The sequence below is a fragment of the Papio anubis genome, chromosome 6 (genome assembly GCF_008728515.1).
Source record: "Papio anubis isolate 15944 chromosome 6, Panubis1.0, whole genome shotgun sequence".
Classification (NCBI taxonomy): domain Eukaryota; kingdom Metazoa; phylum Chordata; class Mammalia; order Primates; family Cercopithecidae; genus Papio; species Papio anubis.
In genome coordinates, this window is record NC_044981.1 from 132,796,207 (window position 1) to 132,817,984 (window position 21,778).

The 21,778-nt window shown below is 39.3% G+C and overlaps 2 long non-coding RNA genes across 2 annotated transcripts; one reads left to right on the forward strand and one right to left on the reverse strand.

Moving 5' to 3' along the window:
* The first annotated feature begins 434 nt into the window (after positions 1-434).
* LOC116275362 lies at positions 435-4,995 on the forward strand. The gene is made up of 3 exons (XR_004184407.1): positions 435-701; positions 2,522-2,566; positions 4,973-4,995. It is a non-coding gene; the product is annotated as an uncharacterized LOC116275362 (long non-coding RNA).
* Positions 1,176-20,298, reverse strand: LOC110743167. Its single transcript, XR_002521775.2, has 3 exons — positions 18,024-20,298; positions 4,369-4,446; positions 1,176-1,440 (listed from the first exon to the last, which is right to left on the reverse strand). It is a non-coding gene; the product is annotated as an uncharacterized LOC110743167 (long non-coding RNA).
* Between the last annotated feature and the right edge of the window lie 1,480 nt (positions 20,299-21,778).

Genomic DNA, 21,778 nt, shown 5'->3' on the forward strand with positions numbered 1-21,778 from the left:
CAGGTCCAGGCTCTGGACATAACTAAGCTGGGCCCTCTGCTCAGGGCCTCACAAAGTTGCAATCTAGGTGTCAGCCAGGTCTCCTCAGAGGTTTGGAGCCCTCCTGGATGGTGCGAGAAAACCCAAGGTTGACCCTGAATCAGTGCATTTTCTAGAAGACACAAGATCAATCCCAAAGGGAGGATCATGTATGGGAAAAGAGTAAACGAGTTCACAGAAGAGGGAATAATAAATTCTTACCAAAACGAGAGGGTGAGAGATGAAGTCTTCCCAAAGGAAGTGAACAGGATTTTGCTTTACAGAAAAGTGAGGAGTTGCCAGGGAACACAGAAGAAGCTTCCTGATGCTCTAATTTTTAGTGTGGGGGGTCCCCAACCCCCAGTCTATAGCCTGTTAGGAACCGGGGCCCAGCAGGAGGTGAGCAGCAGGCAGGTGAGCTAGTAAAGCTCCATCTGTATTTACAACCACCACCATTGTTCATATTACTGCCTGAGTTCCACCTCCTGTCAGGTCAGCGGTGGCACTGAATTCTCATAAAAGCATGAACCCTATTGTGAACTGCACATGTGAGGGTTCTAGGTTGTGTGCTTCTTATGAGAATCTAATGCCTCATGATCTGTCACTATTTCCTATCACTGCCAGATGAGACCACATCTAGTTGCAGGAAAACAAGATCAGAGCTCCCCTGATTCTACGTTATGGTGAGTTTTATAATTATTTCATTATATATTACAATGTAATGATAATAGACATGAAGTTCACAGTAAATGTAATGCACTTGAACCATCCCAAAACCCTCCCCCACTGCCCTCCTGACCCACAGTCTGTGGAAAACTGTCTTCCACGAAACCGGTCCCTGGTGCCAAAAAAGTTGGGGGACTGCTCCTTTCATGAATTCCTCCTCACTTTTTCCTGCTCATTATAAGCTGACACATAAGCTTTTTTATAATTAAGAGATGGTGATAAATTACCCACACGTTGAAATTCCATTTTCTTTGGTTGGCCTAAGAAAGTTTGGAAACCAAGGAAAAGAAATACATTTTTGTTCTAACTGTAAATCCCATCTCTACTAAAAATACAAAAATTAGCTGGGTGTGGTGGCACACGCCCTGTAATACCAGCTACTCGGGAGGCTGAGGTGGGAGAATCGCTTGAACCAAGGAGGTGGAGGCTGCAGTGAGCCAGGATCATACCACTGCACTCCTGCACTCCAGCCTGGGCAACAGAGAGAGACACAGTCAAAAAAAAAGAAAAGAAAATAGTACCTTAATAGTACCAGTAGTGCCATCACTGGGCTACATCGTGTATTAACCAGTTTATTGATCACTAATTTTCTTATGTGATTAATCCTATTGCTTCTTGGAGAATTAATTCTTTCTGTTAGGCCAAAGGTGCCACTGACGGCCAACAAGGCAAATAGCATCAAGGTCATGGGAGAAGCTAGAGAAAACAGAGGAGAAAATAACATTGTACATTTTATCAAACCATAGTATATCTACACCAGAAATACTATGTGTATTAGTATTACTAGAAATTGTATATGAAACAATAAAACAGATAATGTGAAGATAGAGCTGCTTAATGTAGTTGCTAAGAGATTTGGGATTTTTTTTTTTTCTTTTTGAAACAGAGTCTCATTCTGTCACCCATGCTGTAGTGCAATGGTATGGTCTTGGCTCACTGTAACCTCCGCCTCCCAGGTTTAAGCTATTCTCCTGCCTCAGCCTCTGGAGTAGCTGGAACTACAGGTGTGTGCCACCACATCCGGCTAATTTTTGTATTTTCAGTGCAGACGGGGTTTCACTATGTTGGCCAGGCTGGTCTCTAACTCCTGACCTCATGATCCACCCGCCTTAACCTCCCAAAGTGCTGGGATTACAGGCATGAGCCACCACACCTGGCCAAGATGTGGGATTTTTAAATTAAAATTGTTGAGATTCCTAGAGCCCATATGCTAGCCAAAATTGTCCTTCTATTTTTTATTAATTCAACAAATATTTATTGAGTACCTACTATATGCCAGGTACTAAAGTAGGTTCTGAGAATAAAGCATTAAATAAGACACATAGCATCACTCTCTTTAGGATGTAAAATGTAGTGGAAATATTGTCAATAAGCGGGCGGTTATAAGACATCATTATATATCCTATAGTAGATAAAGTTACAGAGTCCTATGGGAACATGAAGTAAAAAAAGGTTGTTGCATATCAGGAACCAGGTGAGGTATTCTGGAGGAGATGGCATGTACGTTGATACGTGAAGATAGAATAGAAGATGTGGGATACCCTGCAATGAGCCAAAAAATCAACAAACACCAAGAAAACTTGTGAGGTTTCCCTGGGAGCAGGAAGAGGGGAATTGAGGACTATCATTTTTTAAATTGTTTGAAAATGTTAACATTCTTTTAAAAATTCATCCCTGCACACAAAGATGCTTAATGATCTCATATTTATGAGCTTACAAGCACTTCCCTGCACATCTAAGCAAGAACTCAAGAATTTGTTTTGCTTTTCCTTAACAGTCTTTGCCTGGAATCCATCTCCACTAGCTCTGAAGTCTTGCCTTCGTAAGGATGGCCACTGTGAACTCGGAATTTGAAAATGCTGGGGCCTCGTATTCATTAGTGCAGTCAGTGCCAGCTGCTTCAGACCGTCCTACAAAAGTTTTCAAATTGTTTCAACCATGACCCAGACAAATACCAAAAACTTACTACTTCTCCCAAATCACATTGATATAGGATAATCAACAATACATTTTATCTATTACAATGGACTTTCCAACTTAATTTTCATTTCAATATTTTCAAGTTTTAATCAGTTAATATTAATTTTTGATTGCAAGCATGTAAATTGTGTAGGTGTATACATACTCAGCCCTCAACTCTGCTGTATTCATGTGAACACAGATTATGACACTGATATAGTCTATTTGTATAGAGCTGTAATACATACCTTACTTTCTTAAAAATAACTATAAGCTTATACATTGTACAACATATATGGAAATTACAAATGCACTTAATCTTTGACTAGCAGTTCTACTTTTGTCCTACAGATCTTACCACACATTTGACATGATATGGATACAAAGTTATTCAAAGTAGCAGTGTCTGTATAAACAAAATAATTTTAATAAATCATCAGCATGACATTGGTGTAAAAATTACATAAATTCCTTCAACGATATAAATAATTACATAAATTCTTGCAAAGAGATTTATGTAGCCATAAAAAGAATAAGGAATCTCTGTATGTCTTGATATGGGTCAATTCTGAAGACGTGTTGTTAAGTTAGGAAAGCAAGGTGGAGCAAGAGTAAATGCAGTGTGTTTTGTATAAGAAAAGAATACATAAAGGATATGGGCCTGGTGCAGTGGCTTACGCCTATAATCCCAGTGCTTTGGGAGGCCAAAATGGGAGGATCACTTGAGGTCAGGAGTTCGAGATGAGCCTGGCCAACATGGCAGAAACCTCGTCTCTACTAAAACTACAAAAATTTGCCAGGTGTGGTGGTGCATGCCTGTAATCCCAACTACTTGGGAGGCTGAGGCAGGAGAATCACTTGTACCCTGGAGGTGGAAGTTGCGGTGAGCTGAGATTGCGCCTCTGCACTCCAGCCTGAGTGACAGAGTGAGACTCCATGTAAAAAAAAAAAAAATATATATATATATATACACACACACACACACACACACACACACACACACACATATATATATACACATAAATAATATGGATGTAGCATAGATATGAAGAAAGTTAATATATGCATAGACAAATGGTTCTTGGTCTCAGGACCAGTTTACACCCCAATGGGGAATTCAAATAACTTTTTTCACTTGGTTTGTATTGACCAATGTTTACCATATAAGAAGTTAAAATAGGCTGGGTGTGGCGGCTTATGCCTGTAATCCTAATACTTTGGGAGACCAAAGCAGGGGGATCACTTGAGCCCAGATCTTTGAGATCAGCCTTGGCAACGTAGGGAGACTCTGTCTCTAGAAATAATTTTTAAAAAATTAGCCAGGCATAGTGGCATGTGCCTATGGTCCCAGCTACTCAGGAGGCTGAAGTAAAAGGACTGCTTGAATCCAGGAGGTTGAGGCTGCAGTCAGCCATGGTCATGCCACTGCACTTCAGCCTGGACAACACAGTGAGACCCTGTCTCAAAAAAAAAAAAAGACATTAAAACAGAAAAAATATAAATGTTTATTTCAGAATGGCAAACCCATTACTTGTTAACACAAATAACATATTTTTATAAAAAATAATTGAATTTTCCAAACTAAAAAAAAGTTGAGTGGTATATTGTTATATTTTTGCAAATAACTTGAAGGTCTGCCCTAATAAAATACATCTGGATACTTACACCTGCCTCTGCATTCAATTTATTGTGCTGTGTTGTCCTGGTTGAAGTATACAAAGAAATATTCATGCAGATATGAGGCTAGGAAACAAAGAAGTATTGTTAGAGTCTTTTCAGGTAATTGTGGATGTTCTTTGATATTACACAAAACTTGACAACTAGTAGTTTCTCAAAGGTTAGTTATAGTATCTGATATATTATCAAGTACTTATTCATACTCTGTTACATTAAAATCTATTGTTCCCTTCCACTTTGAGTGGTTCTTTTACCTATGCATGATTTTTTACAGATCTGGAAAATACCGATCCACTGAGTTACATATCTTCCAAATATTAACACATTTTATTCTACGATATCAAAAAATTGCATATGTTTTATCACTATCAATTATGACAGAAAAGTTTTTAGGTATTGAGAGCTGTTGAGCTCCAAGTGGTAGATAAAAGCTTTCTAAAATTCTAATTTTTACTTAAAAGTTCAAATTTTATCATTTGCAATTCATACTATCATTCCTGTCTTCCAAGTAACAGGCTTATTTTATTCATTTTTGAACAAATATTTGCCAAACAGTCTCTGACTAACCGTGATTTGCTGGTCATTCTTTCAGGTAAACACGGTGCTCCATGAAGTATTTGGCTATTTGAGTTTGCAAGTCAATCACACAAGTGCTTTTTCTTAAGATGACCACAGTACCTTCCGTATGCAGCAGAAGTGCTTCCTATGTACTTTGTGTAGCATCAGACAGAATATTCAGAAGATAGGTACTCAAGAGTCAAGATTTAATAAAATTATTAGCTTTTCCTGTACCATCAAGGATATTCTTAAGTGAAATTTGAATGTTTTCATCAGTAAGTGTGTATCTGTTACTGATCTAAGAATAAAAATTACCTCTGCTACAGTTTCATGCCACTCTCTTGATATATGTCAATGTGCCAGTGGTTTCTTGTTTGTTTTCCAAAACAAAAGAAATTAGTGCATCATCTGTGCAAATGCCAACACTGATAGTGGCAACTGGTGTCTTATTATCATTGTGAAAATAGTTTTGATTTCATGGACCACTTCAAAGCATCTTGGGGACCTTAGAAATTTACAGATCACACTGCTTTTTTTTTTCACAATCATTTATTTATTTATTTATTTATTTATTTATTTTATACTTTAAGTTCTAGGGTACAGGTGCACAACATGCAGGTTTGTTATATATGTATACATGTGCCATGTTGGTGTGCTGCACCCATTAACTTGTCACTTACATTAGGTATCTCTCCTAATGCTATCCCTCTCCTCTTCCCCCACCCCACAACAAGCCCAGGTGTGTGATATTCCCCTTCCTGTGTCCAAGTGATCTCATTGTTCAATTCCCACCTATGAGTGAGAACATGCAGTGTTTGGTTTTCTGTTCTTGCGATAGTTTGCTGAGAATGATGGTTTCCAGTTGCATCCATGTGCCTACAAAGGACATGAACTCATCCTTCTTTATGGTTGCATAGTATTCCATGGTGTATATGTGCCACATTTTCTTAATCCAATCTGTCATTGATGGACATACAGATCACACTTTGAGAACCATTCACATAAAACATTTCTGTAGCAATAAAATAGAAACTGGTTACATTATTTGCCTTCGATGAAGAGCCCTGGGTAATAGGGGTCAGGAGTGGAGAAAGACATTTCTCTACATATGCTTTTTACTTTTTAAATTTGAATCAAGGGAATGCATTAGTCATTCCGAAATTAATTTTTAAATGATTTTAAAGAGCATAAGAAACTTGAATGCTAGACCAAGAAAAGTGAGGAGACAACATATTTTTATATATGAATAATATTCAGCATGGCTTCAGAGTTACAAAGCGGCTGACTGGTGCCATACTCCGATGACTTTGGAACCATGGCTCACAGGATGCTTAGCCTAGAGACATTCGTTAGGCTCACACACAAACTGCCTGTTAGCACAGTTCAGGCATGGACAGTAAACAAGGGACTTGCAATAAATCACACCACCATTTGATAACAATAAAACTCAGAGAGGAAAACCGGAAACTATATGTGACTGCAAATGATTAAGGACATCCAATAATCCCTAATTACCATTGACTTTTCTCCCTCTGACAGTCCCATCTCCATTTCCAAGCAATAAATCTGCACAACAAAGGTAAGTACTTATCACATAGAAGGAGCTGCCCTTTTCCATAAACTGTCATGCTTTCCTGCATCCTTATCTTGGTCTACCTGACTCACCTTACCCTTCTATTATCTATAGCAACAGTCATAAACTCGGTGGCTCACAGGTTCCCAGCGGATAATACCAATGAATAAAGCAGGCCACGGAGAAAAGAAGCGAGTGGCCCTCCATGTGGCTTGCATATTTCTGCTTATAGTAGAGGTAAACTGTAGAAAATATGTCACATTCCTCCTCACTCTATCATAAGAAAAACAAAAAGTTCAGGTGTGATAAGAAATGGGAACTGACATGTGGCCTCTGAGTCAGAAGGATAAGAACAACTGGTGGGGATGATGGCAAGCTGGGTCAAGAGGACGCCTGCTCCTCGACTCTCCTTAGCAGCTCTGGATCTGGCGTTGCCATTGGAAATGTGTACTCAGTGTGATGGTCATATCTTTCACTTCACAAGAAAATATGGAAATCTGTATTTTTGTGGTACATTTTCTAAGTTTTAAAAATCAGCAACTACTTGGAAAAAAATTCTTCTAAAAGACTCTGCAGTCTTTGTCTACAGGCAAACACTCTCTTTGTCAAAGAAAATGAGCCTAGGGGCTGATTTCAGACCACAGGCATGTAGCTTGACATCTCTGATCTAAATTAACTGTCTAATATCTTAGTGAATACCAGCTGAGCCCAAAGAGAATTTCAAGGCAGCTGACCTGTTTCTCTTGACCAGGACAGTTTATTCCAGCCAAGGCTAACCTCCCAGTGAGGGAAAAAGAACTATCGGCGATTAAAGGTATCTTGGCTGTACACTAAATTAAAGAGGCTCTGCACACTGGGATAGGTGCACACTTGAAGGCTGTGAGTAGTACAGGCAAACTTGAAAACTGTTCACATCTGAGGAGGTGGGCTATGTTGTCACTAATGAGAGAGAGGAACTCAAACAATCACACAGACACCCTGCTCTATAAGCCACAATACCAGCCCATCACAAGGGATATTCCAGTGCCAAAACTTTGAGAGCTTTCAGCCTCAGTCAGATTGAGGGAAGGTAATCCAAGGGAAGCCAACCAATACCTATATGCACAGCACCTGGGCAGTATTCAGGGCTGTCTTACGGTGGCCCCCAGTGGAAGGAGGCGACCTAACCAGCCCTGCCAGATCTATTTCTTGGAATCAGACGCACACCCACAAATGCTGTGTTTCTTCCATACTGGGCTGTTGTGGTCCACTGAAAACATTTAAAATGGCCCTTGGGAATTTCTGGTGACTCTGCCCTTTCATGTTAACATCCAAAATGCAAACTCCTATGTCACATGCACATAGGCAAGACACATCTGGGAAATAATTACTTCAAGCCCTCTTGAGCTCCAAGCACCTCTGAGATAATAACACCCCGTATTTTATCACTGGCTTCTCCCCTTTTCCTTCTGAAGATACAATATCATTCTGGCGGAAGTAGGTGCCCTCAGCAAAATGACATGCATAAGCTCTGCATGGGAGGCCCAATGCTTCTCTATTCATCATAGAAATATTTTACTTCCATCCGTTACTAGCCACGTTGTGTACCCACTCTAAAAAGATTTCATTTAGACATTTAAATCCATTTATCTACCTACAGTAAATAATAGACCAGGCAGAAGAAATGCAAAACAAACAAACACCTCATCTTCCCAATAATACACCTGATCTACAACACTTGCTATGTGCAGAACTCATTGCAAATCTCCACCAACAGCATTATCCTCTATAGCAAAAAAAAAAAAAAAAAAAAAAAAAAAAAAAATCCTACTCCTGTAACTTCTTTGCATCACCATCTTTTTAGAAACTGTTGAGTGCATGGAATCACTTCAAGCTACCCAAAAGGAGTTACAGGACTTGCTTGAACATGACAAGGACATAAAACCAAAGATATTGGACCTAGAAGACAAAGTCAGAATTGGAGGGACCATTTGTCATTCTTCTCCAGGAACATTCATTCTCTCTAGCTTTTCAAAGTTGTTAGAAGACTATTTCTCAGGACTGTCAAAATTGTGAGAGTAATCACTGAACCTCAAACGGTCATAAAATAATTAGATACGAACTGCTCAGCCCTAAGATACATCTGGTTGACTTACTCAACTTGAAAGTATAAAAATAAATTACTCCAATATCTGGACAGAAATCAGATCACCTCCCAAAAAAAAATATTGGCATCACACTTTTCTCCACAGCAGTATTTAATGCCAGAGATGATGGCAAAATGCAAAAAGTATTCTAAAGTAAAGAAAGTAGGACCAAAGAACGTTTTCTCAGGCCTACTGTGTGTTAGTACAAATGAACATACCTAAGCAAGAAAGACCTCAGGGAATATAATGCACCAAGCTCTTCTTGCAAAGAAAAATAAATTCGATGACAAAATCCAGTTGATAAGAAAATGAATCAAAATTAGAAATTGAGGAATAGATAAATAGTGGCAGAGCAACACATGGTGAGCAATTAATCCATTTCCGTATAGAAAACTACTGGAACATACCCAGCTTACTGGGTATATAAATACAGTAAGTCTTGACAGCATACAAATAAAACAACTTGCAAACACGGCAAAGTTGAGAGGCAGATGACGAGAAGCATGAGTGCCGAAGTCTTCATCTTTCATAGCAATGAAGCAATTGATATTGTCTAAAAGCAGAGCACTTAGTTGAAAAAAATAACAGCTTTGACCTCTTTTTTTAAAATAAACTCTTTTAAGCTTTCTAAATTTTTTACAATTTTATTTATTTATTTATTTATTTATTATTTTAGAGACAGGCTCTTTCTCCATTGCCCAGGCTAGAGCACAGTGGCATAATCATGGCTTACTGCAGCCTCAAACTGCTGGACTCAAACTATCCTCCTGCCTCAGCCTCCCGAGTAGCTGGGACTACAGGTGTGCACCACCCTGCCTGTATGGATAATTTTTTAAAAATTATTTTTTGTAGAGATTGGGTCTCACTGTGTTGCTCAGGATGGTCTCAAACTCCTGGCCTCAAGCTGTCCTCTCATCTTGGCCTTCTGAAGTCAGGCAATTATACGGGATAAGCCTCCACACCCTACTGTTTAATTTTTAAAAAGAAGAAACAATGGGCCGGGTGCAGTGGCTCACACCTGTAACCCCAGCACTTTGGGAAGCTGAGGTGGGTGGATCATGAGGTCAAGAGATTGAGACCATCCTGACCAGCACAGTGAAATCGCATCTCTACTAAAAGTACAAAAAAATTACCCAGGCGTGGTGGTGGGTGCCTACAGTCCCAGCTACTTGGGAGGCTGAGGCAGGAGAATCACTGGACCTGGGAGGCAGAGGTTGCAGTGAGCTGAGATTGCGCCACTGCACTCCAGCCTGGTGACAAAACAAAACAAAAACCCCAAAAACCAAAAAACAAACAAACAAACAAAAACAGAAGAAACAATGTGTTTTGTGGTGAAGAAAAACATTTGAAGTCCAGCAATTCTTTTCATTTTTCTTCTATTAAATAAAATTAAAATTGTTATTTTTCAAATGAGATCATTTTACAAAAGTCCATCCTTCCATCCATCCACCCAGTTGTCTTTCTCGTGTGCTTTCTATGTGAATAATGGTGAACACCGGAGGGGTTGCTTAGTGGCAGTTCAGATGCTTCCATTTGTATACATGCATGGAAGGGTGGTTAGAATAAAGTTCCTGTAGTGTTAATGCCTATTTCTTGGTGGTAGAATTTGTGATTGTTTAAACCTTCTTCACATTTTTCAATATTGCTTAAAAATTTCCAAGCATCCACTCTTTCAACAAAAATGGGTTTTTTTGGGTAAATAAAAGCAAAGAAATCAAATTTAATTTATATTTTTCAAGTCTTCCTCACATAGCATTGAGGAAATAAAATATTTAAGTAAATGAACAACTTAACCTTGAATACTTCCCCATACACAAGGCAGCCATCCAGAACCTGGGCTTGCTTGCATTGTTTTGCTTCAATTCCATCTCCTCAGCTACACTCTCTTGACTCTGCAATCCCAAACTTGAGTCCTACCCTTGGCCTCTCCATCCCCAGTGTTTGACACCTTATTTCCCCCTATGGACTCCATTCATTCCTGGAGGGATCCATGCTGCAATTTTAGTTCCCTCAAGACAACAGTGTCTCCTCCCTTCTTTGAGCCTGATTTCAATCTACATAGCAAGCGTTTATTCTACTCAAATTAATTTAACAGAACCCTAGGGTTTGTTCAAAATTGTAATTTATGACCTACTAGAAATTATTTATTCTGACTTTCTGCTAGTATCAAGATTCTAATACATTTTACCATTTTAGTAATACTATATATAATATTGGATAAAATTAGAAACAACTTTTTTTTAATTGGCTGTCCAGCATCCAAACCCCTGCCTTTGAGGGATTTTCCAAGGTATGGACCTTTGCTTCACCTGCTTTTGGATACTGACAAGTTGAGAAGTCTGTATCTCACACACACACACATACATACACACACACACACGCACACACACACACACACACACGCGCGCACGCGCACCATCTCATGTACATCCAGACCTAGACATGCCCAGTCACTTGAACCAGTTTAAGATTAGAATCTGGAGGGAGTGAGTGAAGCAGAGAAATAGGATGAGTGGAAAATTCATTTTGATGGCAGCAGCCATAGCAATAGTCACTGGATGCAGTGCCATCGGCAGTGTGCATGTCCTGTGCTGGTGGAGACAGGTGGGTGAGCTGCAGCCTCTATTGTTCAGCTGTGGCTATGATTCTAGCTGCTTAGCCTTCCTTTGTTCCTGCCTGTTTTCAAAGCCTGGCAATTTTAGTCTTCCTGGTAATTCTGTGGGCTATTGAACAACCTTTCAATAAATTCCTTTCTGTTTCAAGCAGCTTGCATCAGTATCTTTTGCTTGCAATTAAAAAGCTTGATTGATACTGTACTTGCACTCTGTGTATATATGTATATTTTAAATTATTGGCTTAGGACCTCCTACCTTAAAGTCAAATTCTGATAGTTGTCTGTATTGCTAATTCTGCCTATTCTTTTGACAACCTATTTACCTGTTTTTTGTTTGTTTCTTTAACTATGGATTCCATTTTTATTTTCTAGTAATTCATTCACATTGCACTCAGTGTTGTGCTGCTACATAAGGATAAAGAGAAAAATGACACTCTGTCTGCCATTGAAGCGTTCAAATTCTAGTGGGGGAGGATGGGCTGGGCACCGCGGCTCACACCTGTAATCCCAGCACTTTGGGAGGCCCAGGCAGGCAGATCACTTGAGGTCAGGAGTTCGAGACCAGCCTGGCCATCCTGGTGAGACCCCCCCCCCCCCCCCCCCCCCGTCTCTACTAAAAATACAAAAATTAGCCAGGCGTGGTGGTGCATGTCTATAGTCCCAGCTACTTGGAAGGCCGAGGCAGGAGAATCGCTTGATCCCGGAAGGCGGAGGTTGCAGTGAGCCGAGATTATACCACTGCACTCCAGCCTGGGTGACAGAGGCTCTGTTAAAAAAAAAAAAAAAAAAAAAAATCTAGTGGGGAAGATAAACAAGAAATTAAATAACAAGGTGATAATCATGAAATAGGGGTGGACCTGAGGTATTATAGAAGCGGAGAAGAAGAGTTCAGAGGAGTGGCACCTCAGGAGTCAGGAAACCCCACCTTGTGAGGGAACTTTGAGGAATGAGTAGAGATGAACACAGGGAACCAGTGCAGGAAACACTGAGGTAGTGCAGTATGTTCAGGAATCCTCTCTGAAGTTGGGTTTCTGAAGTGACAGTGCAATGGGTGTGTTTGAGGGCTGAGTACCCAATCTTATGTGATCAGAAGAATTACTCGGGGCTTGTAAAGGTGTAGATATCTAGGGCTCCTCCTCCAAGGTATCTGACTCAGTAGGGCTGAACTGAGGCCCCAGGTGACGCACATGAAAGGGAAAATGTCTCAAGGAATGAGGCCAGAGGCAAAACTCATGAAGGGCTTTGCATGCTAAGAAGTTTGAATTTTGTCATAAAAGCAAGGACCCATTGAAGAATTTTAAGAAGAGTAGTGACAAAATCAGACCTGCATTTTAGAAAGTTCATTCAAGCAGCATTAAGAGTTTAGGAAAAAGGAAATTGGCTAAGGAAGGCCAGTTAGGTTATTAGAAGTTCAACACTCTGGCTGAGAGGTAATAAGTGCTTGAATTAAGGCTGTCATCTGCAAAACAGAATCAGCAGATGGAATTACCATCAGAGGGGAAGAGTCTAAAATGACAGTTAGCCTTAGGGTTTGCACACTTTGTGGATAAGTTTGATGTTAGCTGGATGACATAGAGAAGAGAAAAACAATACAAAATAAAATGAAGAGTTCGATTTTGGCCATGTTGAATTTTAGGTGCGTGTGGGATGACCATCAGTCAAATGTCTTATGAGATCTTATACACAGGAGTCTGGAGCAGAGAACACGCATCTGCAGAGAAGCAACGGACCAATTGTTTTCCAGATACAGATGAAAGTTGTCAGTGCCATTCAAAGAGCTGAAAAGAAGGCCATGGTGTCCTGGCCAGAAAAGTCCACTCCAAGTTGCATACATGGCGATGCATCCCTATATCCATTCACCTAGAGACTTATGAAAAGTGAAAATTCCTAGGCCATACTGACTGAGTTCTAAGGTGAGACCCAGATATCCGTATTTAAAGAAACTGGAAACTCCCTAAGTGATTTTGTTGAGTAATTGGATTTCAGAACCCTCATATAGAATGGTAGTTCCTGAATGTGCTGCAGATTAGAATCATCTGCTGCACACTGGCTTTTAAAAAGCCTAATGTCTCAAGTCTTATCCCATACCAATTAAATCAGTATGGCTGGGGTGGCCAGGTGTTAGCTGCTCTTAATGAACCCCAAGTGATTCCAATGTGAAATAAAATTTGGGAACCACTGATGTTGATTACTGTTAGCTAGATTAGGCCAAGTGAAGTGTTTACACACAGCAGCTGACAGACATATAGTCAAAGTCCTAGGCATGATGATAGCCAAAGAGCAGGGCCGGACCAGAGCTGAAGAGGCAGCACCAAGCATCAGACCTACTGTGAAGAAGAGGCAGATAAAGCTGACCCATGTGACCTACATAAAAATAAGTGTGGGACCAACACTCTATGAGTGCTATAAGATTAACGATGTTCTGGATAGAAACAGGGAAATAAGTAAAAAGGTCCAGGTTCTCTTATTTCTGTAAATGAATAGCTGAAAGATTCTAAGTAAATTTATTTGAGATTGTACTAGAAGCAAATAGGGAGAGGATTAAAGGATGCTGAGCAAGCCCTGAGGTACAGGATCCTTTAAGAGGCATCAAAGAAAGTGATATCATTATATTTAAGGGCAATGGAAAGGCACATCAGAAAGTTAGAAGGAAAACAGCAAGGGTGATATTGCAGAAGTTAATGGCAGAGAGAATTTCAAGGATGGAATAATCAGTAGGATCCAGTGCTGCAGGGAGAAGTGGTAGGAGAACTAAAAAATGCTAATTGGAAGGCCTGTAATCCCAGCACTTTGGGAGGCTGAGGCGGGCAGATCACCTGAGGTTGGGAGTTCGAGACCAGCCTGATCAACGTGGAGAAACCCTGTCTCTACTAAAAATACAGAAAATTAGCCGGGTGTGGTGGCACATGCCTGTAATCTCAGCTACTTGGGAGGCTGAGGCAGGAGAATCACTTGAACCTGGGAGGCAGAGGTTGTGGTGAGCCGAGTGGAGTGCCATTGCACTCCAGCCTGGGCAACAAGAGTGAAACTGCATCTCAAAAAAAAATGCTCATTTGACATATCCCTTCATTTATGTTAAGAAAAAAAAAAAACTGGAGGATAGCATGCCTTTTCTCTTGCATCCTACTTGATAACAACTATCCTAACCTCATGGAATTGGTACATTACTGAGGGATGGAGAAGTACTATTTGAACTGCATAGCTCATTCACATCATCTTTTCTTAAAGCCACGTTGCACAGAAATGATCACATTTCTAACAGAAGCATCCCAAAACAGGTCCCTAAAATAAAAGGAAAGGAATACTCCAAGCACTGTGAAACCAAGAGAAAAAAAAAAAAAGAGGAAAAGAATAAAATGCTGGCTGGCTGTGAGCTCTGACTAAAAGGAGTCAAACGCTTTAGTTTAGAGAGGTAAAGGCTGAGGGCTGTGATTGAAGCATCCAATTAGTCATCAAGTCTTCTCTACTCTACCTCTGCGACGCATCTCATTTCCATCCACTTTATGCCATTCTCACTCCCACTGGCTTTGTCCATTCTCCAGTGAACAACTCTGTTACTAGTCTCTGGGCTTTAGAAGCTGGTTCATCCTACCATGTCTCACACTGGCTGGGCTCCTGCAGCTCTTTCCTCTTAGAATGTACTTTCTGCATCCCATTCCCTGTCTGACAAATCAGGAAAGGACAGATGGGCTCTGAGTTAGATTGTCTAGGTTTGTGTTCCCTGCCCTGCCATCTACCTGTCGTGTGACCTCAAGCAAACAATGTAAGCCCTCCGTGCATCATTTTCACCCCTGTAACAGGGGCAATGACAGTGCTTACCTGATAGGAACGTTATGAGAATGAAATGAGCTATACGTGGAATGTGTATGAAGAGCAGTGTAACATTAAACAATTCATCTCACTCAGATTGTTTTCTCATCTATAAAATTCCTACAAAAATCATATCCACCTTATATTGTTATGGAGGTTAACTTAGAAAATGCACCTGAACCAAATCAGCCTAGTGCCGAGTACATACTAAGCATCAACAGATAGCAGCGGATGTAACTGTTAGATCCCAAGTAAAACAGCTATGAATGCTCTCCTATTCCAATTTAAAGAAATCATTTCTTACTCCATATTCTGCTCTTCATTTTTGTTTTAGTATGGCCTTTATTTCTATCTTTAAAAAAGTTTAAAAAATTTTTTTTAGAGACAGGCTCTCTGTCACCCAGACTGGAGGGCAGTGATGCAATCATAGCTTACTGCAGTTCAATCATAGCTTACTTGAACTCCTGGGCGTAAGCAATCCACAGCCTCCTGAGTAGCTAGGACTACAGGTGTGTGCACATCACGCCCAGCTAATTGTTAAAAAAACTTTTTTAGAGACAAGGTCTCTCAATGTTACCCAGGCTAGTCTCCAATTCCTTGCCTCAAGCAATCCTCCTGCCTCCACCTCCCGAAGATTTTTTTTCCTTTTGTTAGTTATTTACATCTGCATCCTCCCCTCCAGATGATTAGACTGAGGACAGAGAACCATATTTTGTTAATGCATGGTTATACGACCATGCCATGATTTTAAAAAATTCACACAGTAGGTTCTCATTAACTGGTAGGTGAATTACTTTACTTACATTTTTATAATTTTTTTTCTTGTAAGTTCGTATTGTAAATTTTCGTGATGCTCAGCAAGGATGCAATGATAATATGGGAAAAGCCTGTAGGTTGCAGTGCAAACTGGAACAATCTTTTGGAAGAAAACATGGCAACCAGACTTTCCAAAAACAGGAGACTGATTAAGTTATGGTGTATTGATATGATGGAATAATATAGAATATTACCTATGCCATATCAAACAATGGATATATGCATATATGGTAGTATGGAAAAAAGTCTAAAATGTATCATAAGAGTAATAAAAGATATGTAACAATGGAAATTGTTTCCTTTTGTATAAAATTAATGATAGATATGATAGGCATAACTTTATGCATATTTATGCTTTTTTAAATTGGAAAGTATGATAAGTAATTGTGTACTTGGAGAAGGTGGTAGGGCAAAGGAAGAAGGGAATGAGGCCTTTCATTTTCCGTTTTGTAGCTTTTTGTTTTGTTTTTGAGACGTAGTCTCGCTCTGTCGCCCAGGCTGGAGTGGTAGATCTCGGCTCACTGCAAGTTCTGCCTCCCAGGTTCACGCCATTCTCCTGCCTCAGCCTCTCGAGTAGCTGGGACTACAGACGCCCGCCACCATGCCCGGCTAATTTTTGTATTTTTAGTAGAGACGGGGTTTCACCGTGTTAGCCAGGATGGTCTCGATCTCCTGACCTTATGATCCACCCTCCTCGGCCTCCCAAAGTGCTGGGATTACAGGCGTGAGCCGCCGCGCCTGGCCTCCATTTTGTAACTTTCTACACTGTCTAAATGTTTTCACCATATACATGTGTTATTACTCTTTTTTTAATGTTGATGAGAAAGATTAGGGCATACACTTTTTTGGTTGTTTTATTCTTTGTACCTCAGTGTATTTTTTTTAAGCATTGCAAAAATTTCCCCATATTAAATGCTTTCCAAAATCATATTTTAGTAGTCCTGTAGCATTCTACCATGTAACACATATAATGATTTATTAATCCCTTTTGTTAAGTATTTAAATTTATAATGTTTTGGCAGTTGTGATACTAAAATGAGTATCTGATGATATCTTGAGATACGTTCTGGAAGTGGAATTGCTGAGGCAGTAGTAAAATTTTGCCATTGGTAAACCTTCTAAGAACAGCAGGTCTTGGAGTACTCTCCTGGGTACCTTGAAAGGTTTGGTATCAATTCTGGAATTAAAAACTTGAAAGAGCTAAAATGCTCTGTGCAACACAGAAGAATTTTGAACCCCCAGAGGCAATGGTGGGGGAAAATAAGGCAGGGAAATAAGACATAAGAATGTGTGCTTCAAGGATGCAGGATGTGGCCTCCTCCCTGTGAGTGGATTACTATTGGAGACTTGTGAAGAAGCTGAATTGTTACACAGAGAAACAAAAACAGCATACAGCCTGAGGCCAATTACACCACCGAGCATAAACCTGGGAATTAACAGGAACCAGAGGGAGGGCTTGAGAGTGTCACCAATCAGGGAGCTGGGTGTGGAGCTGAATATAACTGACTTGCTTTCTCAGGCCAGACTTTCCACCTCTCTTTACCACACACACTTCTCCTCTGAGGACCTCTGTTTTACAGGTTGGTAAACTTGTGATTTATATTACCAAATTGCCTTTTGGGGAGCAGGGGACGTACACATTTATGCTTTCACCAGCCATGGAGAAAGAGGCCTGAGACACCCCACCATCACCAATAGTGGGTATTACAGTTTTAAACCTTCAGCAATTTAACGGAAAAAAATTGTTTTTCTCATTGTTTACTTATATATGATTTTACGTTTTGGAGAAAGGTTGACAATTTTTTCATCTTCACCTCATTTCTTGGAGAAAATGGAAGCCATCAAACAGAACCCTATTTATCAAAACACACTGATATAATAGACACCACCTCTATGGCATTTGGTATGTGCTGGACATGGTTTAAGTGCTCTTATAAATATTAACTCATTTAAAAATTCACATAACAAATCTATAACATAGGTAATACTTTCTCTTCATTTTGTGGGTGAAGAGCTTGAAGTCTAGAAAGAGTGTAACTTGACCACACTTACAGTAAGTGGAAGAAGTTGGATTCCAGCCTGGTTCCAGCTCCTAAACTCTCTGACATGCTACCTCTTCTTTCTTTCTCCATCCTTAACAACTTACCTTCATCATGTCCCTGCCACTGCTTTTAGGCCCTTTCAAATGTCAAAGGCCAATCCTTCTGTTCTCCTTTGATAGCCAGGTGCTCCTGCCTTCTAAGAGCCCTCCATCCATTCTCTTCCTCTCTCTTGCTCATCTTCAACATCCCTTCAGTCCCAGTATCACTCACCTTAAACAAAAAATAAAAATGAAACAATCACAGTAAAAAGGAAACAACAACAAGAACAAACCTGTCAAACCTATATTTCCTTCCCTCTACCACAACTTTCCTCTGTATGATTATCGGCACAGTCTCCAGGTTTTCACCCTCCATTCCTACTCAACCCACTCCAACCTTGTCTCTGCTTCAACCAGCCAGCCCACTAAACTGCATTTGCCAAGTGCATCAATGACGTTAGTTTTTTAATATCCAAGGGATTTAAAAAATTTAATTAGATACAGTGGACCATTCCCTCTTTTTGATATACTTGATAGACTACACACTTAGGGTTTTTATTCTATGCTCCATGTAGCATCTCAGTGTTCTTTGTTAGCTCTTCTTCCTATGCCTAACCTCTAAATCTTAATTTTCATGAAAACTTAAGACCTTTGATCTCTTTCCTTCTCACTGTACTCACTCTCTCAAGTTGACCATATTCAGTCTCATGGTTTTAAAAACTATTATCTAACAGATGATGCCTCCCTAATTTATTTTACATGCCAGTCCCACTGGGATATGTCTCAGGCATCTCAAACTTAACCTATCAAAACTGAATTATTTATTTTCCTACCAAATCAGAAATATTCTTTCCTACCCCCTACACCTAATAAATTCCATGATGTCAGGGGTGAAGTTTGTGTTGATGTGTAGAACCTAGCATAGTTTCTTATATAATATGTAGGTGGTGCCAATCAATAAGAGTTTAATGAGTGAATGAATGAATTGAAATTTTTTGTTTGAGATAATTCTGAATTATCTCAAACAAATCTATAATTGGTTAACAATGCACACTCAGATCTATAATTGGTTAACAATGCACACTCAAAATTAATGAAAGAAACAATATATGTACTGAATGATTTTGAAAATTAGAAAGGGACTTTAGACATTTTTTAGTATACAAGGTCTTAGAATTGAAAGGAAACGTAGTTCAGATCTCTTGTTTTATAGATACAGAAATTATTGTTAGTTAACTTACTTGTCCAATATGACATTAGTCTTGTTAGAGCTGGCATAGAACCCTCGAGTCTTGTTACAAGATGGTATATTGTCTATAGATTCATTATACTTAATTTGTGTGTGTATATGTCTGTATATGTGTGTGTATGTACGTGTATATGTGTGTGTGTGTGTGTATAGTTCATACAATGAATTCATACAAGGATTTTCTGTATCACTAGCTGAAAACGTCTTAGTTATTTTCTACCTATTCCCCAACAGTATCCCCAGGGCCTAGAAAAGTACCTGACACAAAATGGATGGTCAAATAATATTGTTGACTGAGTGATCTGCAGACTTTTAAAAGTTGGTAACAACTGAAATAAACCCTAAGCTTGTTTCTTTATAAACATAGTCACCAATTGTCTAAACAACAACAACAGTGGAACCCAAGATGCATGGTATGAGAAGTATGAATGAGATTACAGGGTCGATAAGACATTTGGAATTGAGCTTGTGTTTTAAAAGCTGGGGTCTGTAGTTCTTCTAAAAAGAGGACTAACTACTTCTTCCAAATTTTCTTTCTGTGTCAGGTATTTTATAAACCTTGTCTCATTTCATCCTGGCAGCCCAGCTATTAATAGATAGGTGTTATAATCATTTTACATATAAGGAGACAAACTCCAAAAGAATAAATAATTTTCCCAGAGTAGTCTAACAGGTAAATATCATAGATGCAGTTTAAATACAAATCTGAAGTTACAGCATAGGTGATTTCACCTCTGATACGCTGTCTTCTCCAAGACTGAGAAAAACTGTTCTTTTACACTTATTAGACTACTAAGTTCACATTAATTCTAGGTGGGACAGGGGAGGAAGAGAGGAATTATGCCTGTTTCTTTTTTTCATCTAAAAGAAACCCCAAGGAGATAAAAACAAACAAACAAACACACAAAAACACAAAACTTAAGAGTTCGTGAGAACCAAACTCTAACTCAAGCTTGTCTACGCTGCACCCCACGGGCCGCGTGGAGCTCAGTAAGGCTTTGGATATGACCCAACACAAATTTGCAAACTTTCTTAAAATGTTACGTGATTTTTTTTCCAGCTGTTCAGCTATTGTTAGTGTTAGTATATTTCATATGTGACCCAAGACAGTTCTTCTTGTTCCAATGTGGCCCAGGGAAGCCAAAAGATTAGACGTTCCAGCTCTGACTTATTTTTTCATGTTTAAATCAATTTTGCTGAGGATGATTTACATAAAACAAAATGCAACCATCTTAAGTTTATAGTTTAATGAGTTTTGACAAACATACAAACCTGTGTAGTCATCACCCCAATCAAGAAATACAACATTTCTATCACACAAAAAGTTCCATCACCTCTTCCTGGCTCCAGGCAACCACTGATATGCTTTCTGTCATTTTAAATTAGTTTTGCCTATTCTAAAATTCCATATAAATGCAACCATATGGCTTTTTTGGGTGTGTGTTTGGCTTTTTTATTTACTTAGCATTATGTTTTGATAATCCTATAACTGAAAATGTCAGGAGTTCACTCCTTTTTATTACTCGGTAGTATTATAGTTAATGAACATGCTATATATGTTTTTATCCATTCACCTATTTTCAAACATTTGGGTTAGCTCAAGGTTTGGGGTAATATGAATAAAGCTGCTGTGATCATTCAGGTGTAATCTTTGTGTAGGCATTTGCTTTCATTTCTTGTATTTAAATATCTAGGGGTAGAACTGATAGATCATATAGTAGCTATATATTTAATTTTACAAAAAACTGTCAAACCATTTTTCAGGATGGTTGTATCTTTTGTGTGTGTGTGTGTGTGTGTGTTTTGAGTTGGAGTTTGTCTCTTGTTGCCCAGGCTGGCATGCAGCAATGTGGTCTTGGCTCACTGCAACCTCCGCCTCCTGGGTTCAAGTGATTCTCTGGCCTCAGCATCCCGAGTAGCCGGGATTACAGGTGCCCACCACCATGCCCAGCTAATTTTTGTAATTTTAGTAGAGACGGGGTTTCACCATGTTGGTCAGGCTGGTCTCAAACTCCTGACCTTAGGTGATCCACCCGCCTCGGCCTCCCAAAGTGCTAGGATTACAGGCGTGAGCCACCGCGCCCAGCTGGTTGTATCATTTTTACAAGAGTGTTCCAGTTGCTGTATATCTTTCTCAGTGTTTGGTACTGATACATTCTTGATCACTTTAGACATTCTAGTGTATGGATTTGTAATCGTACTGCGTTGTAGTCTCAATTTGCATTTCCCTAGTGACTGATGATGGTGAGCATTTTTATTTGTTTAGTTGCCATCTGTATATCTTTATTGCTAAGTAGTCTTACATTGCATGAAGATACCATGAGTTATGTATGTTGATATATTTTGAATTTCTATTATTAGGCACACACCATTTACTTCTTTCTAAGCAGTTGTCCCTTTCATCATTGGGAAATATCTTTCTTTATTTCTGGTAATAAACTTTGTCTTAAAGACTACTTATTTGCTGTCAATGTAAACATCTTGGGCTTCTTTTACTTATTCTTTGAACAGTATATTGTTTTCATACTAACTATGTTTTTATACTTAAAATGTATCCCTTATAGGCAGCATA